This window comes from Rhinoderma darwinii, chromosome 12 (genome assembly GCF_050947455.1).
Source record: "Rhinoderma darwinii isolate aRhiDar2 chromosome 12, aRhiDar2.hap1, whole genome shotgun sequence".
NCBI classification, from domain to species: domain Eukaryota; kingdom Metazoa; phylum Chordata; class Amphibia; order Anura; family Rhinodermatidae; genus Rhinoderma; species Rhinoderma darwinii.
Window position 1 is genome coordinate 7,985,740 of NC_134698.1, and position 5,932 is coordinate 7,991,671.

A 5,932-nucleotide genomic window follows, 5' to 3' on the forward strand; every position below is an offset into this window, starting at 1 on the left:
ATAGATATGAGATAGATAGATAGATAGATAGATAGATATGAGATAGATAGATATGAGATAGATAGATAGATATGAGATAGACAGACAGATAGATAGATATATAGATAGATAGATATATAGATAGATAGATAGATATGAGATAGATAGATAGATATGATATAGATAGATAGATAGATATGAGATAGATAGATAGATAGATAGATAGATAGATAGATAGATAGATAGATAGATAGATAGATAGATAGATATGAGATAGATAGATATGAGATAGATAGATAGATATGAGATAGACAGACAGATAGATAGATATATAGATAGATAGATATGAGATAGATAGATAGATATGAGATAGATAGATAGATATGAGATAGATAGATAGATATGAGATAGATAGATAGATAGATAGATAGATAGATAGATAGATAGATAGATAGATAGATAGATAGATAGATACAGTGGAGGAAATAAGTATTTGATCCCTTGCTGATTTTGTAAGTTTGCCCACTGTCAAAGTCATGAACAGTCTAGAATTTTTAGGCTAGGTTAATTTTACCAGTGAGAGATAGATTATATTAAAAAAAAAAAGAAAATCACATTGTCAAAATTATATATATTTATTTGCATTGTGCACAGAGAAATAAGTATTTGATCCCCTACCAACCATTAAGAGTTCAGCCTCCTCCGGACCAGTTACACGCTCCAAATCAACTCGGTGCCTGCATTATAGACAGCTGTCTTAAATGGTCGCCTGTTTAAAAGACTCCTATCCACGGACTCAATTAGTAAGTCTGACTCTGACCCCTACAACATGGGCAAGACCAAAGAGCTTTCTAAGGATGTCAGGGACAAGATCATAGACCTGCACAAGGCTGGAATGGGCTACAAAACCATAAGTAAGACGCTGGGTGAGAAGGAGACAACTGTTGGTGCAATAGTAAGAAAATGGAAGACATACAAAATGACTGTCAATCGACATCGATCTGGGGCTCCATGCAAAATCTCACCTCGTGGGGTATCCTTGATCCTGAGGAAGGTGAGAGCTCAGCCGAAAACTACATGGGGGAACTTGTTAATGATCTCAAGGCAGCTGGGACCACAGTCACCAAGAAAACCATTGGTAACACATTACGCCGTAATGGATTAAAATCCTGCAGTGCCCGCAAGGTCACCCTGCTCAAGAAGGCACATGTACATGCCCGTCTGAAGTTTGCAAATGAACATCTGGATGATTCTGAGAGTAATTGGGAGAAGGTGCTGTGGTCAGATGAGACTAAAATTGAGCTCTTTGGCATTAACTCAACTCGCCATTTTTGGAGGAAGAGAAATGCTGCCTATGACCCAAAGAACACTGTCCCCACTGTCAAGCATGGAGGTGTAAACATTATGTTTTGGGGGTGTTTCTCTGCTAAGGGCATAGGACTACTTCACCGCATCAATGGGAGAATGGATGGAGCCGTGTACCGTCAAATCCTGAGTGACAACCTCCTTCCCTCTACCAGGACATTAAAAATGGCTCGTGGCTGGGTCTTCCAGCACGACAATGACCCGAAACATACAGCCAAGGCAACAAAGGAGTGGCTCAAAAAGAAGCACATAAAGGTCATGTAGTGGCCTAGCCAGTCCCCAGACCTTAATCCCATTGAAAACTTATGGAGGGAGCTGAAGATCCGAGTTGCCAAACGACAGCCTCAAAATCTTAATGATTTACAGATGATCTGCAAAGAGGAGTGGGCCAAAATTCCATCTAACATGTGTGCAAACCTCATCATCAACTACTAAAAATGTCTGACTGCTGTGCTTGCCAACAAGGGTTTTGCCACCAAGTATTAAGTCTTGTTTGCCAAAGGGATCAAATACTTATTTCTCTGTGCACAATGCAAATAAATATATAGAATTTTGACAATGTGATTTATTTTTTATTTTTTTATATAATCTATCTCTCACTGGTCAAATTAACCTAGCCTAAAAATTCTAGACTGTTCATGTCTTTGACAGTGGGCAAACTTACAAAATCAACAAGGGATCAAATACTTATTTCCTTCACTGTAGATATGAGATGGATAGATATGAGATAGATAGATAGATAGATAGATAGATAGATAGATAGATAGATAGATAGATAGATAGATAGATAGATAGATAGATAGATAGATAGATAGATAGATAGATATGAGATAGATAGATATGAGATAGATAGATAGATAGATAGATAGATAGATAGATAGATAGATAGATATGAGAGATAGATAGATATGAGATAGATAGATATGAGATAGATAGATATGAGATAGATATGAGATAGATATGAGATAGATAGATAGATAGATAGATAGATATGAGATAGATAGATAGATAGATAGATAGATAGATAGATAGATAGATAGATAGATCCGCCTTAATATCAAGATTTACATTTACAACACGGCATTGTTCAATAGTCACGTTATAGTCACACCTTGTGGCTCTAGAGGGCATTATGTGCAGAGTAAACAACGGTCCTCATTTAATATTTTTATGCAAATTCATAATGGCTTATTTCTCCATCACGTGGCAGTGCCCGCTAGGCATGGTATATACCAACTCATAAGATTAACAATAACCATTGTTTTACCACCTATTCATTCTTTGCCCCGCCAGCAAGGGCTGGGCAATTAATTGAAAAATGATCAAAATTCTGCACAATTAATCGACGTCATCTTGCGAATTTCGATTTTATCAATTATTTTTTCCTGGATTAAACTGTATCTGCATCTTCAGGACGCAGATACAGTTGAATCCAATGGTAGAGCAGGGAGCCGTAATATCCCTGCTTTACCATTCACTGTGTTTTGCCGGACGGGAGGCAGTGACGTCATCGCTCCGGTCTGCGCCGAGCCGCACATACCAGAGGTATCTCCTCCACTCGTCGTTCGAATCGGGTTAGGGGAGTATGAATTTTATTATTTTTATCAGGTACTATTGGGGGCAGCTCTGGGGGGACTTTATACTGTGTGGGGTGCCTATATGGGGGGCATTATACTATGTGGGGTGCATATATAAGGGCAGTTATGGGGGGGCATTATACAGTGTGGACAGTTATGGGGGGGCATTATACAGTATGGACAGTTATGGGGGGCATTATACAGTATGGACAGTTATGGGGGGCATTATACAGTGTGGACAGTTATGCTGGGGCATTATACAATGTGGACAGTTATGGGGGGCATTATACAATGTGGACAGTTATGGGGGGGCATTATACAATGTGGACAGTTATGGGGGGCATTATACAGTGTGGACAGTTATGGGGGGCATTATACAGTGGACAGTTATGGGGGGCATTATACAGTGGACAGTTATGGGGGGGCATTATACAGTGGACAGTTATGGGGGCATTATACAGTGGACAGTTATGGGGGGCATTATACAGTGGACAGTTATGGGGGGCATTATACAGTGGACAGTTATGGGGGCATTATACAGTGGACAGTTATGGGGGGCATTATACAATGTGGACAGTTATGGGGTTATTATACAGTGGACAGTGGCATTATACAGTGTGCAGGGCATCTATAAGGGCATTATACAGTGTGGACAGCTATGTGGGCATTATAAAGTGTGGAGGCACTCTGGAGGCAATATACTGTGTGGGGGCAGTTATAGGGGCATTATACTGAGTTGGGAGCACTAAGGGAGCAATATACTGTTTGGGGGGAAGCTATGGGGCATTATAATGTGTGGGGGCAGCTATGGAGGCAATATACTGTGTGGGGGCAGTGGCAGGGGGTTATTATATACAGTAGTATACAGCAGGCTCAGGGGATAAATATAAATTCAATGGTGTAGCATGCAAATAGGGGGCGTGGTATGTAAAAAGAGGTGTGGCCTAAATAATCGTTCACTACTCCTTATCGAGGTCACATGCTCAATCACGATTTTGATTTCAGTGATAATCGCCCGGCCCTGACGCCAACTCAAAATGACTTAACATCAGAAGAATTGGTGTCCTGTAATCGTGACTGATACGTCGGCGGTGCTACAAATAGATGTGGTCATTGTGTAAGACGTCTTGTTTCATGTGAAGGTGACGAACATCCGCTCTTTATTACAACATATTGCAACCTCTTAACCAACAGCAGCCACCGCGTCTCTCCGGATCATCTGACCTAAAGGAGATCACGTGACCGCACCAAATGGGGAAATTTCCAGACGTGGTACAAATATAGATTTGGTTTACTGGAAGATCATCAATTCTGCAAAACTGGAGTTATCTGGAATTTATAGTCTATTCATAGAACGAAAACCCATTATGGAACGTTGCAACGAATCTTATTGGCAATGCAACGATTTTATGGCGGAAACTTTTGTACATCGACATTAGTGGAAATCGACCCCATTGGTCATGTTAATTTTAGTCATTAATGCCGAACGTTGAGACCATAGCAAAGATCAAAATGGGTCCCCCATTATGGTGCCGGCTTCTTTCATGGTGGAAAAAAAAGAGCCTGATGTTTGTTTCCCACTATTTCCATGACTCTTGGGTCAATTCTCTGCCCCCTTGCTCGACAACAATGCGGTTATTCTGGAGAGGAGAGTCTTGTCCGTAGCAAGATAGGACTAAACAGAGCTGGACCCTCTCTCTCTCCAAGGGCCCCAAAGCCGCATGGCCTGCCTCTATGGTATGGACGCTGTGAATAGGCACCATGTAATAGTAAAGTTCCCCTGTAGTAGACACATGCTGCTTCCCCTGGTGATATCAGCGGATTGCTGGGAGTTCGAGAAGTTGGACCCAGCCCTTTGCTTTTGAGTAAAAGGGGTTGTCTAGGATTAGGAAAACATGGTTGCTTTCTTATGGGAACAGCGCCACATCTGCCCATGGGTGGTGTGTGGTATTGCAGATTGACTACATTGAAGTGAATAGGGCTGAGCTGCAATAGGACACACAACCCATGGACCGACGTGGCGCTTTTTTTGAAGAAAGCAGCCCTGCTTTTCTAAACCTGGACAACTCCTTTAAGGCACGTCCACTCAGCGTAAACACTGAGGAATTTCCATTCGGATCTTCCGTGCAGCATTTTGACAAGAGAAATTGACATTGCAATTTTCTGACGCGGTTTCCGCGGCCAAAAACTCATTGTGAACAAGGCCTTAATGGCCTGGGACATCTGTTTGTTCTTGGTGAACACCTCTTTAGCGTCCATCCGACCAGTAACAAGTGTATTGATCTGACAAAAGTTAAGTTTGGACAGTTCAGTTGGTGCAGTTTCTCAGGTGGAATTTCCACTCCGGAAAGAAGCGCTAGAACAAACACCTTTCATACTTACCCCGGCCGTAACCATGGTGACACGTCTCTCTGATGTCCTGCAGCCCGGCCTCCTGGGATGACGTTACATCCCATGTGACCACTACAGCAGTCACATGGGATGTAACGTCATGCCTCGAGGCTGGACGCAGGAGCAGAGCCTTTTGGGGGAAGTATGAGATTTATATATTTTTTCCAAGTTGCGATTTTTGACATCTGTTATTTGTTGCGGGTTTTACCTCCCCATTGAATTCAGAAAACCAGAGAGACTCCGCAGCATAAATTGACATGCGACGGCTTAAAAAAATGCACCGCAGGTCAATTTCTGAACAGTTGTTCTGCGTTTTTTTTTACGCGTTACTTTGCTGAAAATCCACAGTGTTTACGCCTAGTGTGAAAGGCCTGGTCTCACTAAGACGACCCTTTTCTATATGCTTTATTACGACATATGGACCCCACAGAAAGGAGTCCCCCATCTGGGACCCCTCTATGAACATCAGAGCAAAGAGCTGCCGAGATAATGTAGTTCTAACGGGAAGCGAGTGGTCATTGAGTCCGGGCCAGTGAAATGCCCTGAGCCGGTAACCTTGTTCCATTGGCCCTAAAACGATAACGTATCTATAAATATACCGGCCTCGCAGATGTAAAGTA

At 42.0% G+C, this 5,932-nt stretch overlaps 1 long non-coding RNA gene across 1 annotated transcript in view; it reads left to right on the top strand.

Annotated features, from left to right (window-relative positions):
- The window catches only part of LOC142664495 (uncharacterized), a 109,771-nt gene that overhangs the window by 69,206 nt on the left and 34,633 nt on the right, over positions 1-5,932 (top strand). The gene's annotated exons all lie outside the window — the stretch shown is intronic.